Raw genomic sequence first — 19,222 nt, 5'->3', positions numbered from 1 at the left:
GAAAGTAGTCTAATTGTATGCTAACTACAAGAGAAAAGCTTTATATTCAAAGTTATAAATATATTAAGGATAGGAAAATGCACACTATGCAATCTATAATCAAAAGACAGCTGAGACAACTATAATATCAGGCAAAATAGACTTTAAGACAAAAACATGTTACTCGAGACAAGAACATTTATATTTATATCTATCAGTAAGATCTAACAATTACTGTCGTGTACACACCTGAAAGCAGAGTCCCAGTTAAATGAATCAAAGAGTAACAAATTGAAAGGGTAAATAAACAATTCAATATTAGTAATTGTAAACTTCAATATCTGATTTCTATAATAAATAGAACAAATTGGCAGGAAACGACAAGGATATATAGGACTAGATCAACATTATAAACCAACCAGGACTAAAAGATAGACTATGTAACATCTACCCAACCACAGCAGAATACAAGTTCTTCACAAGTAGTTATAGAACATTCTCCATTATAGACCATGTGTTAGGTCATAAAGCAAGCTTCAGGAAAACTCTTATAAAATATGTTTCCTGACCACAATAAAAGTAGAAGTTAAAATCAGAAAGAAATCTGAAGAATTCACAAATATGTGGAAATTAAATATCACACTCTTAAATAACCAGTGAGCTGAAGATGAAATCACATGGGAAATTAGAAAATATTCTGAGATGAATAAAAATAAACACACAAAACACCAAAAAAATTATAAGGTGCAGCTAAAGCAGTGCTTAGAGCAAAATTTATATTTGTAAATACTGGTATTTAAAAAGTACAGATTTTTAAATCAATAATGAAACCATCCACCTGGAAAAATAAAACTAAACCCAGAGCCAGAAGAAGGAAATGATGAGATTAATGAAATAGAGAATAAAAAGAAATATATAAAAGCAATGAAACTCAAAGTTTGTTCTGTCAAAAGACATTAAACTAGATTGACCAGGAGAAAAATAGAGAAGATTCAAATGACTAGAATCAGAAATTAAAAGACATTAGCAAGTACTGACAAGGATGTGGAGAAATTGATACCCTCACACATTGCTGGTGGGATTGTAAAATAGTGCATTTACTTAGACAAGTGTTTGGAACTTTCCTCTAAAAGTTGAACATAAAGTTATCACATAATCCAACAATTCTAATGCTAGTTATACAGTCAAAGAATTGGAAAAATATGTGCCTACACATACTTGAGCATACTAGTCAAAAAGTAGACAACCTAAATGTCTGTCAAATGAAGAATAGATAAACAAATGTATTATAACCTTATGATGTAATATTATTGACTATAAAAAGGAAAGAAGTACTGTGACATAAACCTTGAAAACATTATGCTAAGTGTGATAAATCAGTCACAAAAAACCACATACCGCATGATTCCATTTGTATGAAATATTCAGAACAGGCAAATCCATAGAGACAGAAAACAGATTAGTCATTTTCAGGGCCTGGGGGGAGGGGGAAAGTGCGGAGGGACTGCTAATAGGTATGGGTTTCTTTTGGGGTGATGAAAATGTTCTAAAATAAGATTGTGGTAATGCTTTTACTTTTCTGTGAATATACTAAAAACTCCTGAATTGTACACATTAAAAGTGTGAATTGCATACCTCAATAAATTATACAAAAGATAACTTGGTAATTCCTAAATAGTGAGTCATCATATTTATATATAACACATATACTAATTATGGTCCCCTCATTGATAATGTATTTACTGAATGTTTTCTTCCCCTTACAAACTAGTAAAGCCAATGTTAATATAACATGAACATTTGTATTAATACATTTTCAGGTTTAAAATCAAAAAGAAGAAGCACAGTCAGAAAGCTTACTTCAGCTGGACTTCTATTTTTATACCAAGAAAAAAATGCAGCCCTACATCTTGGAAATACAATCAGAAATCTTTGAAAAACCTGAAGCATGATAAAGTGACTAAGAGTGTTTGTGTTAATTTAAGAGGCAAACTCTTCTGACACGTTTATAAATTTAAGTCATTAAGAGTTCACAAGTAGTGGTGTCAGAGTTTCTAGAAAGACTGATTATGTCTCATGAATATTAAAATAAAGTGTATTTTAATTAAGCCTTCTAGACATTGTTGCTTGTTTTGTTTTAGATCTTTAAGGCCTCTTAATCAAATGGCAGTGTTTTAATCTAAATAAAAGTACCATCATGCTGGATAATAAAGTAATACTTGTGTCTTCTCATTCTGTTTGGTTGACGTTATGAGGATAACATATTTTATACAAATAAGTGATATATTTCACACACACACACACATATTTCCAGCCCCCCCTCCACATATCAATGAGAGTATACTTCAGGAAAGAGAAAGCAGCAACTAAATCCAGAATTCCCAGGAGCTGGCCAGGAACTAGAAGCTAGGTTAACAGCTACATGTTGCTGTTCTCCTGTTGAACATTTCAATAGACAATTTCAAAGAACATCAAAATGAGACAAGGCTACTCTGTGACCCTGATGAATCATAACAAAAATAAGCCTAGGGATTCCCTGGTGGCGCAGTGGTTGAGAATCCACCTGCCAATGCAGGGGACAAGGGTTCATGCCCCAGTCCGGGAAGATCCCACATGCAGTGGAGCGGTTGGGCCCGTGAGCCATGGCCGCTGAGCCCGCGCATCCGGAGCCTGTGCTCCTCAACAGGAGAGGCCATAACAGTGAGAGGCCCACGTACCGTAAAAAAATAAAAATAAAAAAAATAAATAAACATACCCTACAAACATATCTGATTACAAAAAAGCATGAACATTATCTAAACCACAAGAATGGCAAACCTTCCCCTAAAATGGCTATTAAGAAGGATCGCTGCCTCTGTAAACATGTTGGTTTCCCCCTCTGTCTAGTTTTCCATCCTTCTACATGAGATTCATTATAAACCCAATCACAGAATGCTTCCCACCTCCTGACAATATCCCATCCAGGCCAAAACCCCACTTTCTTAAGCCATCCCAAAATTACGTGTCACATACACATACACAAATTCATAAACTAATTATCTTCAGGAACTTAAGAGAGAGCTGAATGTTTAAAAAGATATTTCAGAGTCTGAAAAGTATCCTGGAAAATTCATATTATATATTGTAGGTTATAATTAATAGAGTTATTTAAGAAAAATAAAATAAATGGATAATTATGAAAAGTGTTTTTTTCCATAGCCTAACAAAAGTTGATTCTTTCTCCCACTACATAGATGGATAGGCAGTAAATATTAATTTGTGATAATATATCAGTTTTAATAATTGATAATATCACAAAAATAACTCTGGGTTTTTACATTTTTGTATTTTTAAACTAATGTCAACTATTGTCATTGGGAGTTTTCCTATATTACGGAAGTTATTCATTATTTTTCTTATAGCCATTGAAATGCCAGCTATTTCAGAATTCCCTTATAGTGAAATAAAGTGCCTACTGCTTGACTAGTCTAAGTCTTACTTCCCATTTCAGTCACTAAACATGAAGAACATTTGTAAAAACTCTTACGTGCTTGAGATGATTCAGAATTCTCAATTTTAATCACAAGACAAAAGACAGTTTATGAGTTATTTTAGAGGACATCCTGAAGCCACTTTGATTTATCCCTGGAAAAATAATTATACAACTATATTTGTATTCAATTATTCTGCTTGTGTGATATAATTGTAGTATGGAACATGTGGATAGTAAATGTTGTAAAATTTACCAATAATTTGACTAAAATAATCCAAACTCATGATTAATTTATAAGAAATAAGTTGAATTTAATTTAATAGACCCACTAAGGGCACATATTGTGGCACTGATTTTGCATGGAATGACCCGAAACAACGCTGAAACGGCAAAAGCGTGTTTTGAAGAAGGGCATTCGTAAGATGAACCACATCTGGACATTTTATTTCCAAGTTAAAATTTGTTTATTCCTTTTTTGACTGGACATCTGCACTTTGGTATTTGCAAATTTTAAATGAACGTGACACTATCTTTTCAGGAAATGGCTCTTCACCTTAATACCATAATTTTAATTAATTGACGTAAACTGAGAACAATGTCTGGATATATCCCAAAGACATCGTGAATTCCAAGTAATTTTGTAAAGAAACAATGAATATATTACTCACCGATAGCCATTGTCAAGGTCAGTACAGGTGGAATTGTTCTTACAGGGATTCTTTTTGCAGTCATTGAATTCTTGTTCACAAAAATATCCTTCCCAACCAGAAAGGCACACACATTGGTAGTTCTAAGGGAATATGAAAATTATACAACCTTTAGGTCATTTCTTATTACTCTTGGTTATTTTGATCTCTGTCAATTTATGATTTTTTTCAATTTTTATAGAATGCCAATACTTGTCAAAAATTACTTTACTGCAGTTTAAAAACTATGTGAATGGTATTCTTTAGTATCTAATTCAATAAAAGTTAATATGTATGTGTCAAGCTCACAATACAGAGCTATTGGTCTTGTTAAATGTTAATATAAAAGTAGTGTATTAGTAATTTGAAGACTAGTGATTGTATAAAACTGAATAACTAAATGTGGTACTTGGCAACTAGCTCATGAGTTAAAAAAATAACTACAACAAAATAAACCTTCTGACAGCTTTGTGATATTACTTACAAATAATTAACTTATGTAAGTGTAGTATTGTTCATTTATTGAAATTGTAAAACTTTGCATATTATTTTTCTGAAGAATCGAACTGGTCTATAACAATATTCAAAATACTGGAAGCAAAATTGCTTTTCCTGATTGGGCAAATAGAAAAACAACCCAAAAGACACCTCAAATTATGGTGGGACAGTAATTTATACATTAAAAATAATTTTGAAGACTAGAGCTCTTTTCAAAAAGTTAGAATTTGGGCTCTAAGTTTTAGCAATTCTAGATTTAGAAATATGAAAAATTGTAACATCAATGTTAGGTGTTATCTTGATCTTCTCTGTTCAGTACCAGTAGCCACTGACCACCTGTGGTTATAGAGCATTGAAATGTGCCTGGTCCCAAATGAGGCTATAAGTATAAAATACACACTGGATTTGGAAAAGTTAATATTAAAAAAGAATATAAATGATCTCACTAATAATTTTATTACATGTTGTATGGTAATAACTTGGATATAAAGAGTTAAACACATGATTGTATTATTAAAATTTATTTCATCTGTTTCTCTGAACTTTTTTTTTAATGTGGCTGCTAGAAAATTTACTGAACACACATAGATTTTATTACATTTCTAATGGACAGAGCTGTGTCAGGTGATGCCAGCCCAACTTTTCACTTGGGAATGGAGTTGAGTCTACATAGTTCTGTGAACACACAACAGCAGGAGTTCTCTGAGATGGGAAAACATGTTCTGGTGCAATATATTCCAGTACCTTGAGAAGGCCTGGCACCAGTGGGCACAATACCTGTTGATTGAACAATGGAAACAATGATAGGAAAAATAATGTAAAATATGAAGTTAGTACACAAAACAGACTTCACAAAGATTCTATACCTTTACTATAGGTATACAGAAAGTTTGTAAAGTTCAAACATTCCAGTCAACTAAATCTTTTCACCATAGAAACACATACATTCATGCTTAATGTAGATGCATTTAGATTACAATAATCCAAATGTATGAGTAGCTCCACTGAGGTCCCAGCTTTAGTTTTCAGCTGCTTGTGAAAAGCAGAAGGATGAGAGTGGCCATACCAAGACCAGATTTTACTCCTGAACATGTGTTCATTCTCCACTCAGAGTTCTCACTCTCAGTACTTATGGTCTGCTGGATTTCAGCAGCAATTTTTTCCTGTGTTCTGCCTCTATCATTGTTAACTTCCTCAGAGTTTGGCAGTATTCAGAAAGTTTTCATTGATTGCATTTAGCTTATTTCTTTTTCCTTCTCTTTTGTGTAAGTGTTACAAAGAGGACTTACATGAAAATTGAAGGTAATGATCATATTTTGTTTAATGCATATGCTATTTGAAATGGAAGCAATTCTATAACAGGCAAGACTAAGCATCGGCTGTAGTGAATGGCGGACCATGACCCAACCTAGTGATAGACAGGAGGGCAGATCAGGTTGCATGATGGATGTCCATAACCCGTGGACCATGTGAGGTGCCCTTTAGTTATTTCTGACAATTCACCTTCAAAGGGGTGCCAATTGTTTCTGTTAAGACAAATGCATGAGTATACTGCTGGTTTTTATTTTGACATATCAGTAGTAATTTGAAACAAACTCAGTGAGTGAGCAAAAAAGCCAAACAAATTTCTTTGCCATTAAAGCCATATATTTCTTATTGGTATTCTTGATGATTTAATAATGAGTAGAAAATTGCCATGCATTTAATGATCTAATTATCACTAAAGTGTCAGGTAACAAAGCAGTGATCTCCAGATATGATGGAATCTGTATGAAACAGAAACAAAGTGATCAAGGAAATAGACATTTTTCTAATATTAAACATGAAAAAAATATAAATGTTGCAGAGAGCAGAATATTAAGTAGAATTAACCCAGAGTTCAAGTATTTCTATTCATCTGTTTTTTACTTGATTCAGAAGCATTATTCTGAACTTAGACATTCTTAGTGTAAAGCACTTTCCCAATCAACACTATAAAGTTAATTAATTCCAGTAACTTAAAATAATAAAGCTGACACACTATTTTTAAGCCATATTACCTTGGCATTCCATAATCATATAATAATATTTTGAGTTACTTTTCCTCAGGAGGAAAATGTATTTAAATATGTTTACTAAAACGAGTTAGTTTGTATAATTTGTGAGGTTGGTGTCACATTGTTTTTAACTCTTAATGCAAAGTAGACATTTGTCTTCCTGCCAAATTCAGATAAAAAAGTTTTCATAGTTTGAAAATACATAGTGAGTAGGAGACAGGAAAGACAGAAGATGATAAAAGATGACACAGATCCAGCTCAGTGAACTACAAAGCCAGTGAGACAAAAGACAAAGTGGTCAAGTTTGATAGGTATAATAACTATATATATAACACACTCTATATAGTATTCTGCATGTAACTATGTAGTAGTAGTTTAGTTTTTCAGGCCATGAGCTAGATATTTTAAATACTTGTGATCAGTGACAAATATATAAAGGTAAGAAGGTTAGCATAATTCTGAATATAAATTTTGAAGTCTAAGAAATGACATTTGAACACCAGCTTTGTGGCTTATTAAATATCCAGACATGTATGGTGTATTGAATTTCTATTTCTGTGTAGAAAATTACCACAAATTTAGCAGCTTTAAACATAAATTTGCTGTCTCACATTTTCTGTGGTTCATATATCCAGACACAGGTGAGTCAAGTCCTTTGCTTAAAGTCTCACCGGGCTAAAACAAGGTATTGACTGAGGTTATGATCTCATCTGGGGCTTGGTGTCCTTTTCCAAACAGTGGTTGTCAGTAAAATTTATTGCACTGTGGCCCTAGGACTTGGGTCTGGTCACTTGTTAGTTGCCAGGCATGGATGGCTCTCAGATCCAAATGGTGTCACATCCTTGGCACATGGCCTTGTCTTCTCAAAGCACAGTGGGGTGGCTTGTTCCTCCAAGGCCAACAGGGGAGCACCTGCTTCTGTGTCTTGCCTCCTTTAAGGACCCATCTAATTAGGTCAGGCACACCCGAGATTATCTTACATTTGATAAATCAAAGTCAGCTGATTAGGGACCTTAGTTACACCTGTAAAATCTCTTTTTCCATATAAGGTAACATAAATGGTAGTACTATCCCATTATTTTCACAGGTCTTACTTATGCTCAAGGAGAGTAGGTTTTACAGGACATGTGCATTAGGAGGTGGAGATCTTGGGGCCATTTTATAATTCTGCCTAACACATCTCCTAACCTACTTAATTTATCTAAGTAAACTATTTAAGGTATCTAAGCCTCAGGTGCATTTATACATAAAGTACCAATAATGTCTACTTCATATGCTTATTTTGAGCATTGCATACAGTAATGATTTGGCTTGGCCTAGTAATGACATGCTTGGCCTAGTGACCAATAATCACCACTAATCAATAGCAACCATTCCTTCCAGGCTTGCCAGACTAGATCTGACAAGGTCAAAATACAACACACAACAAGTACTGCACTTGAACAGAATTATTCATATCTACATGATTTCTTTGTATAGTAAGACCCCTACATACGAATGAGTTCTGTTCTGAGAGTGTGTTCGTTAAGTCCAACAAAGTTAGCCTAGGTACCCAACTAACACAGTCAGCTATATAGTACTGTACTGTAATAAGTATATAATACCTTTTACACAAATAATACATAAAAAACAAACACAAAAATAAAGAAAACATTTTTAGTCTTACAGTACGGTACCTTGAAAAGTACAGTAGTACATCACAACAGCTGGCACTTCTTAGCAGTACCAGCTACATCACTGCTGCTTTTACACTTGCTTCTGTACATCCTGGGCTTGAAATAAAGATAGTGTACTACTGTACCCTACACAGTAAAGTATACAGTAAAGTACACAAAAGCACAACCAATTGTAGAGGATCCACGCAAGTGACAAAGTACGCCAGACACATGAACTAACTTACGCAACTGGACATGCAAATGCACGTCCGCATCTTTGAAAGTTTGAAACTTGAAGGTTCATATGTAAGGAAATTACTGTATGAACAATTTTCATTATTTCATTATTTTTATTTTATTATTTTAAAGTATTTACTTTTCATTATTTCTTTTAAGAACAATTTTTCATTACTATTATTTATTATTATTATTTTACATTACTTCTTTGTATGAACGTACTGAAGGATAAAGATGATCAGACTAGGAAAACAAAGATGAAAGAGGAGGAGAAAGAGAATCCAGCAATGTATCGATTACAAACACAAACTTAGACAATATACACAAATTTCAGATAATAAATTAGGAAAGTTGATCAAGAAATAGTGGAAAATCTTACTAAATAAGTAAACATTTTTAAATGCACCAAAAAGGGAGATTGACAGTATGCTTACACAGACAAATAAAATTGCTTCCAAATCTTTAATTCTTCTCTTATGTCATATAGGTGCAGAAAACAGAAAAGCAGGGGAACTACCCAACTTAAATTTTGAGACTAGTAAAGTCTAGATACCAAAATCTGGCAAGCATATAACAAGAAATGCAAACTCAGTCAATCTTATGTGATCAAAAAAAGTAAAATTGAAAAAATAATTTTAAGTAATTGAATCTGAGTGTCTTCAAGATTTGTTCTATTATGAGCAGTTAATCTGCTTTTGTTTTTGTCTTACAGAAATAGAAGTATGCTTCAATAGAAGAAACTTTATTAAAGAAGGAAAAAATGGTTTGACCATCTCAGATACAGAAAAAAAAAACATTATATAATTCAACACACATTCATAAAAATTCTCTTATCAAATGAGAACTTTTCAGGAATGTCCTTATATTAATAAAAGCTATTTACCAAGCAAACAACAAAAAAAATCCTACCAAACCTCATTTTGCCAAAAACAACTAGAGAAACTGAATAAAATACATAGAACAATGATTGAATTCTGAAAAGAACAACCAAAAGATTGCATCTCATAAATTCTGGAGAGAAGGGAAGCAAACTGAAGTAAGATCACTCTTGTCCTTGATTTTAATGCAGAACATTTGCTTTCTTAAATTCAGGTAAATAGAAGCAGCTGGAGCTTGCAACAATTTCCCTGGAATGAATATATATATATTTATATATACACACACAAATATATGTATTCAACTCTGTTAAGGAGAGTGGTCCATGAAGAGAAGAACAAACAAATGATCCCAAATGTTGAGGAGCAATCATTTGGAGACATTTGTTCCCTAGGGTAAAACCACCCAATGTAAGCAGAAAGCAGCTAAAGTGAATAGCAAAGATTCAGTAGTCTTGTGTTCCAAGAAAGGTCGAGGTTGGAGTTTAGGGCCTGTAAGATGCAATGGTCCTGTGAAACACTTTTGGCTTTCATGGAAACCCCAAGGTCTAGAAGTAAAACAAACCAGCCAAACTCCCAGACCAGATCATGCTAACACCCCACTCTACATTTTAGTTGAGGTCATCGATCTGTGCTCTGTTGTCCTGCCAGAGAAATGAAGTGCTCTTTGGAGTAAGTTAACATTAGAGGAAATTTTTCAATATTTGATAACAAAATGTCGGTATTCAATAAAAAATTAAAGAATGCTGATGACCAAAATTCAAGAGAAAATCAGACAGTAGGAACAGATTATTCAGATATTGTGTTATTGGATATTTTTAAATGACTATGATTAATATATGTGAAAATATAGAAGACAAAATAGAGAATTTCACTAGAAACCTGCTATTAAAAAGTCAAAAAAAATACTGTGATTTGGAAATAATAATAATTGAAATTTAATCATTTATTCCATTATTTTAATAAAATCTTAGTAGAGGAATAGTAGTAAATATCCAGACTGAAGTACATAAAGACAAAAGAATAAAGAAGTCAGAAAAAAAAATGTCAAATATAGGAAATAATAAAAAGCATTGAAATATTAAAGAGGGAGAAGAGAAACTGGATAAGAGCAATATTTGAAAAAATTGCTGCCTGAGAATTGTCCAAAGATAACAGAAGACAGTAATCACAGATTTAGAAAGATCTCCAGACCTATGCTGGATTAAGCACAAAGAAAACACTATCTAGGGTAAAACTGATGATAATGAAAGACAGAGTAAATCTTAAAAGCAGGCAAAGAACAAAGACACTTACTTTCAAAGGGACATCAGGTCTGACAATTTACTTCCCAACAGTGGAAACAAGAACCCTGTAGAACAATATGATAATGGACTGAGAGAAATTAATTGCCAACCTAAAAGTCCACCCCTATGAAACATATCCTTCAACTGGGGAAGAAGAAAAACTCCTTTCAAGAAAAAACAAAGCTTGAGGATTTACTGCAGTATGTAAGATTGCAGGGATTTGATGAGAGACAGCCAGGATTTAAAATCAAGCTCCATGAATTATTAACTAAATAATAATAAGCCTGCTACTTAATCTCAAGGAACATCAGAAATAATGGTATCTGACTGATGAGAGTGGAGGATTAAATGAGTCCTTAGGATAGGACTTCATATGATATCTGACTCACAATCAGATACCAGTAACTTAAATAAAGTGTTCTCTTACCCGTGACCTTTCCGGGTACTCTAAACTACTCTTGTGTATTGGATTCCTGTTTCTTTGGCATTCTTCCATCTGGAATATCTTCACTTACTTTCCGTGACCTCTGCCCCAACTTTTTTTTTTTTTTTTTGCTGTTTATTTTTGTTTATTTTTTTATTTTTTTTAACATCTTTATTGGGGTATAATTGCTTTACAATGGTGTGTTAGTTTCTGCTTTATAACAGAGTGAGTCAGTTATACATATATATATGTTCCCATATCTCTTCCCTTTGGTTCCTCCCTCCAGGTCAAAATAAATGCCACATTCTACCTGAAGCTTTGATCATTTCCTCCAGTATACTTCCCTTTCTCACAATTACTGTTTTATTGTTCATGACACTTTTTACGTATACTAGTTACATACGTTTTCCATCTTATGCTTGGTACTTACCATATTTTAAAATAACTTACTTATTTTATTGTGTATTTTTCTAACTTGTAAAATACAAAGTCAAATCTGTTTTGTCCACCAATTTTCACTATCTGGAATACTATCTTATATTTGACTGAAAGAATGGATGTTAAAACATGGAATATATATGATATTAATTGTTAATATGTAGTACAAGAAACATTTTATTTATAATTTCTAGATATTCAGTCATCTCATTTTCCTAACAAGAAAAATTATAGTTTAGAATTCCTTTAAATAGCCCTTCCTTGCAATCAACTAAAACTAGTTCTATAAATGAGGATTGAAAATCCCAATGAAAGAAGCATTAGACTGATTCCATTATGAAGTGTTTACATATTAAGGTAATTATATTTGATTGTCTTAGCCACAAAATTCATCTTACTTTATGAAACTTACTTTTCGATTCCTGAAAATTTAGATACACACTAAAAGAATAAAAATTTAAAAAACACTTATATTGTTGTCTTTTTCTAATTCATTACTCATATGATCCTAGAAAGAAGGACAAAGATTTATTTTTTCACTAATAAAATGGAAAAAATTGCAAATCCATAATGAGTTCAGTTCTTGTAAGAATAAAGGGCTCTGCCTGTTGACTTGTTGTCTGTTTCCTTTTAATATTATTTTAAGTACTTATTCTAATCTTTAAAGACTTATAGAATTAACCATAGACATAAAGACTGCCAAATACTGGATAAAGTGATACTCAGGGTTAGACATGAATACGGTCATCTTTATTCTTAAAAACAAACAAGCAAAACTATGTTAACATTATTTCTTTCAGCTGGAGAAAATGATTTATCTTGGTTCTTTAAATTTAAAATGAAATAATATGTATTATTCTGACAGAAAGTTAATGTAATATTTAAAAACAATTTCTATAAAAAGTTATAAATGTTGAATCTGAACATATTCTGAAATAAAGCAATGAAAATATACGTTAAATTGAGTGATAGTTTCAAGGCAGAACTGTTTTAGAAAAACACAATTTCTTTAACTTGGGAAAATCTAATATAAATATGTGAAGAATATGAAAAGCCACACATTGGATATGGATATTAATAGAGCATAAATGAAACTGTGCTGACCTTTTAAAACATTTTCTAAAGGAAATATAAGCCACTAAGAAATTTAGTCACTGTTTTCATGTAAAGATACTTTTTGCTAGTAATAAAAGAGCAAATTAGCATTTTAGTGCCTATTCTAAATGAGAAAATGACATTAAGTGCAAATTTCCACTTTTATTTGCTATATTCTAGTCAATCTACTCATAAAATTCATATTATATTCTTCAAAATAATCTCAGCTCTTTGTCTACTCTGCTATTTTGGATCTGTAGTCTCTATTAGCAATCCATTTGTGATAATGTAGCTCTCTTATTGCATGTCCTACCTTCAGAAACTATTCGTGATCCTTTCCAAAGTGTTCCCCTACTTTTAACAGTGTTTTTTGTTTGTTTGTTTTTAAGGAAAGAGTTTAAAGCTAGAATAAAACAGCTTAGGCTACCAGCACCAGAATTTTTTTTTTTTTTTTTTTTAAGAAGGGTTCCAGCTATGCTTTATTTATTTATTTTTTTTAACATCTTTATTGGGGTATAATTGCTTTACAATGGTGTGTTAGTTTCTGCTTTATAACAGAGTGAGTCAGTTATACATATATATATGTTCCCATATCTCTTCCCTCTTTGTCTCCCTCCCTCCCACCCTCCCTATCCCACCCCTCCAGACAGCCACAAAGAACCGAGCCGGTTTCCCTGTGCCATGCGGCTGCTTCCCACTGGCTATCTACCTTACGTTTGTTAGTATATATATGTCCATGTCTCTCTCTCGCCCTAACACACTTCACCCTTCCCCCTCCCCATATCCTCAAGTCTGTTCTCCAGTAGGTCTCTGTCTTTATTCCTGTTTTACCCCTAGGTTCTTCATAACATTTTTTTTTTCTTAAATTCCATATATATGTGTTAGCATACGGTATTTGTCCTTCTCTTTCTGACTTACTTCACTCTGTATGACAGACTCTAGATCTATCCACCTCATTACAAATAGCTCAATTTCGTTTCTTTTTATGGCTGAGTAATATTCCATTGTATATATGTGCCACATCTTCTTTATCCATTCATCCGACGACGGGCACTTAGGTTGTTTCCATCTCTGGGCTATTGTAAATAGAGCCAGCACCAGAATTTTATTCTTCACTGATAACATAGCTATGATAGGAAAAGTGTTTACCTGCCATTGAGGTGTACTGTTCCAGCACATTCTTATATCTTCAATAGTGCTTTCCATACTGACTCAATTTGACAACTGGAGATATAATCTATTACACAAAACTTTATCCCCAGGGCATAGATAGTACTTAAGAATACAAAAAACATAAACTTCTGAGGGACTGTCACCAACATAAAGGTGTCAGAATATGAATGCAATTCTGCTACAGGTAGTTTAGATGTTTGGGACAATTACTTTTTGGTCTGAAAGTCAAATGACAATAATACAAGCACACCATGAACTAAAAATCATTTTGCCCCATCAGGCTTTTTCTAAGATATATTGCAGAAGAATGATACGTAATTCCTTTTCTCACACTCAGTTTTCTAGCACATTAGAAAGCCCATAGCATTTTACATCTTTTATTGCTCCAAACTGTCTTAAACATTAGATAATTTGGCTCAGTTATTTTAAAGATTTTTGTTTGTTAATTGTGAATAAGAAACTCTCATCCAATCACATTTCCCTAGGGTGTGTAAATAAATAAAGCAGTGAAAAGCAGTTGTGCTCTTACTGAGCAGGGCGGTGAGCCCAGAACCCTGCTGGTTTAGCTGTCCTAGCCTCTCTCTCTCCACACCAGCCCCTAAGGACAGCATTCACCCACATTGAGTCTCAAAACGCAGATTGAAAAACACTGATCCATTCAACTTATTCCATTTTATAATAAGAAAGCTAAACCCATAGAGGCTAATTGCTCAAGCTGCTGTAACTAGTTGACGGCAAAACAGAATTAGAGGGCTTCCCTGGTGGCGCAGTGGTTGAGAGTCCATCCCCGGTCCAGGAAGATCCCACATGCTGCGAAGCGGCTGGGCCCGTGAGCCATGGCCGCTGAGCCTGTGCGTCCGGAGCCTGTGCTCCGCAATGGCAGAGGGCCACAGCAGTGAGAGGCCAGCATACCGCAAAAAACACACAAAACAATACACAGAATTAGAACTCATGTCTCCTGACTCTTTGTCTAGTATTCCCAAATGTAGCAAAAAAATCAGTTAAAAACGTCTGGTAAATTAATACATTCAGAAATATATTTTCTGAAATATACCATGAAAACAATCTGAGAATTTTGTTAAGGTAACTTTCAAATCATGTGTGTTGAATATTCCCTTTTAATATATGAATTCACTTTACATATATATATATATATATATATATATATAGCTGAATCACTATATATATATATAATATATATATATATATATATATATATATATATATATAATCTTTTCTCTGTATATTATTAAGTAGCTAGATAGTCTAGTTGACACCAAAATGATGCTGTACAAATAGCAGTGACCAATAGTCATTAACTTTACCCTCATAATAGAGATGCTAAAGGAGAAAGCCTGCAGGTTAACAATATAACCAATGTTAATCGCTTATAACTGAAGTTCTAGCATGTAGCTTGAGTTGTACATGCATGGAATAAGGAGATCTACCCTGGCTCTACAGGTGATTTTCAGGTTGGATATGGACAGCTTTCATGCTCACTGAGCTTGATGGTGCCAGGCAGTAGCGGCAGTAAATACCATCACTTTGACTGAAGAATGCAGCCAACAGTCACGAGGTGTTTGCAGCCTCAGGATATATGAAAATCAGTGTGGCTGAAAGTTTTCACACCATGAATATGGAACTCATTTCCAGCATAATGACCCCAAGGGAAATAAGCATCTCTAACCATAGAAAAGTAAGCCAGGCTTTTACACAGCAGAAGTAGAAGCAAGTGCCAAGCAAATAATGTAATATTTGCCTATTGTTTTAGATACTTTCAATAACTCCTTGCAGTAGATCATTTTATCACTTGGTAAAGTAAAATAAACTAATGAATATGACAAATTGTTAAGATATTTCAAATATGGTTTTACAGTTATTTTGACTATTTTACATTCTGTAAAACTTTTTGTTCTTGATATTTTAAATTTATTAGGATTTTTAACTTAATTCTGTTAGGTGGAGGTTTTCTTTAGTTTTTAAACAGAAAGTATTTATGTGTAACACTAGGTAGATAGATGATAGATGGATAGGTAGATAGATACAATATATTGCATATAATTATAGATATATCTAGCATATATGACAATAAATGCATATAGTATATTTCAAATATATTTTACATTATATATATAATCTGAATCTAAAGCTTATTTTCAGAGTTATTTAGCAAATACCACATATTATAGTGTTTCTGCCTCTTTTTTTCCCCTTTTTTAAACATAATTATTTCCTAACAATTCCCAAGAGGAATTCTAGCACATCACAGTTAGAAGAGCACTGGTTAGAGTCATAATGTAAGACCTAATGTAAGTCATAATTGCCATGACCTTAATGATTATTGAATACTTTGTTTATCTGTAGGTTGCAGTACCTTGATAGGAGAGCTGTTTCATCTTATGGTTAACCATAATGATTTTATTACAGGTTAATAAGCTACCTTTGCAACAGAATTAGTAGTAAGAAGGGTGAAATAAGAACTCAGCCACAAGTGTGGTAACCAAGAAAGCAGCGGGCAGAAAGGGCTAAGATGGTGTAACAATGCTCAGAAAAGTGTGAACTCGTTTCAGATAGCCTCTTGTCATCAGCCTGTTGGGATACATGAATCCAATAATAATTTCAAGAAGCAAATGTGGTATTCTCAAATATCATTAACTATGAAAGCAAGCCCTCTGAGATGTGTTTGGTATTTTAGAATTTAATGTTATTGATTTGATCACTACTCCCCTTCCTCATCAGGTAATCAGATGGGTCTTTCTTCTTTTGTTTCTTCTTTTTCTACTTATTTGTTTATTCATTTTGCGTGTGTGTGTGTGTGTGTGTGGAATCAGGGAATAAAGGCTGTGTTTTCATTCTATCAATAAGTAAATATTTTCTACATAAAGTAAACCACATATGGGTTCTTATATATCTTCCACATATATTAAACCATTGACATAATGTGAATGGAGACAGGAGTGAATCCCCCGGAAGGGTCAGAGTGTTTGGCCTGGTCTAGGAGGCTGCTACATGTAGGCCACTGAGAAACTCATCTAACTGCTCCTAACTGGTCATAATATTTATATAAATAAATGTGGACTAGGTCACTAACTCTTTCAATCTTAAAATGATCATGTTTTTTATTGCTCTATTTAAATTTCCCAGAAGACCCAGGTGTTAACAAGGACAGTGGCTCTACTGTGCCTAGTGTTCTACCAGCTGTCTAGAGCATTCCTCGTGATTCCTTAATTCCCGTTTAACAAAATTATGTTCTGAAATGACAGCTGGGAGCACAGTAAATGGTTTACAACCTACAGTTTTTCTTGGAAGAGCCACTGTTAAAGTATACCTTTGTTTCTAATCGCTTACACCAGTTCATGAGGCAAGATGTGTTTTTAAAAACACACAGAGAGAAATGTCTTATCATGTCATAATAATCAATATTTATTCGCTAAGAACATCAGATAAATTAATCTTAATGTGTTTTAGTTAAACAAAGTCAATAGCCATTGTCATATACAGAAAGGAAGCAGAGTCTCCAATGACCTTGGATTTGAAGCTTACAAGTACTTTTTCAGGTAGTTTCTTTTTATTCTGCTAACATAAGTATTTATAATAAGAGGAAATTTCTAAGTATGAAACATAAAAGTAATTTGTTAATATGTGATAATATTAAATCACTAGTAACTTTATAATCATATATCATATAATCATTTTCTTGCCAAATCATGTAACATTTTAAGCAATCATCTTAAAATTTTAAGACAAAATAATTTTGGAAGAACATGTTTTTTCTTTGTTAGAAGTTCTTTCTCTAGGTGTGGTAAGCTACTATTCTGACTAAAAGCCTACCTTCCAAAGATGGTTACTACAAGTATTTCAGCTGATAGTGTTATGGAGATTCCCTTGTATGTTATTTGTTGCTTTTTTTCCCCTTACTGCTTTTAATATTTTTTCTTTTTCTTTCTTTCTTTCTTTCTTTCTTTCTTTCTTTCTTTCTTTCTTTCTTTCTTTCTTTCTTTCTTTCTTTCTGTGTTGGGTCTTTGCTGCTGCACATGGGCTTTCACTAGTTGTGGTGAGCAGGGGCTACTCTTCATTGTGGTGCATGGGTTTCTCATTGCAGTGGCTTCTCTTGTTGCAGAGCATGGGCTCTAGGCGCATGGGCTACAGTAGTTGTGGCATATGGGTTCAGTAGTTGTGGCTCACAGGCTCTAGAGCACAGGCTCAGTAGCTGTGGCGCATGGGCTCCGCGGCACGTGGGATCTTCCTGGACCAGGGCTCGAATCCATGTCCCATGCCTTGGCAGGCAGATTCTTAACCACTGTGCCATGAGGGAAGTCCCTAATATTTTTTCTTTGTATTTAATTTTTGTTAGTTTGATTAGTATTTGGTTTGGCATGTTCCTCTTTGGATTTATCTTGTTTGGGACTCTCTGTGCTTCCTGGACTTGGGTGAATATTTCCTTTCTCATGTTATGGAATTTTTTAGCTTTAATTTTTTAAACTGTTTTCTCAGGCCCTTTCTCCTTCTCTTTATCTTCTGGGACCCCTATAATTCAAATGTTGGTGTGTTTAATGTCGTCACAGAGGTATCTGAGGCTGCCTTAATTTCTTTTCATTCTTTTTTCTTTATTCTGTTCCACAGCAGCGATTTCCACCATTCTGTCTTCCAGCTCACTTATCCGTTCTTTGGCCTTGGTTATTATTCTGCTATTGATTAATTCTAGTGTATTTTTCATTTCAGTTATTCTATTATCTATGTTTGTTTGTCCTTTAGTTCCTCTAGGTCTTTGTTAACCATTTCTTGTATCTTCTCGATCCATGCCTCCATTCTATTTTTGAGGTCTTGGATCATCTTTACTATCATTACTCTGAATTATTTTTCAGGTACAGTGCCTATCTCCTCTTCATTTAGTTGTTCTTATAGGGTTTTATCTTGTTCTTTCACCTGCAACATTTCTTTGCCATCTCATTTTGTGAAACTTATTGTGTGGTCTCCCTTGCCCAGGCTACAGGACTGTAAATCCTCTTGTTTTTGGCATCTGCCCCATGATGGGTCAGGTTGGTCCAGAGGCTTGTGCTGTTACCCCTTGATAAGGAGTTGACCTGATGTTGTAGTGACAAAAGCCTGCCCTGGATATGGTGTGGGGCCTCACCTTTGCTCTGTGGTTGTCACTGCCTTGTTGGTGGGGGCAGGGGGTCTGCTTCCCAGCTGTTGGATTAGAGCTCTCAGATCTATTACTGAGCTTTGTTTCTGATCCTCAGTGTGAGGTAGGTGGTATTGGAGCATTCTCACTGAGAGAGAAGCCACTGACTATTCCTCCTCTGCAGCTGTTCTCCTGTGAATGTGCTCTGTTGTGTTCCCTTTCACCCATTGTGAGGGTTCACAT

Source organism: Lipotes vexillifer, unplaced genomic scaffold (assembly GCF_000442215.2).
Source record: "Lipotes vexillifer unplaced genomic scaffold, Lipotes_vexillifer_v1.1 scaffold1455, whole genome shotgun sequence".
NCBI lineage: Eukaryota > Metazoa > Chordata > Mammalia > Artiodactyla > Lipotidae > Lipotes > Lipotes vexillifer.
Note: the sequence above shows the minus strand (reverse complement) of the source record.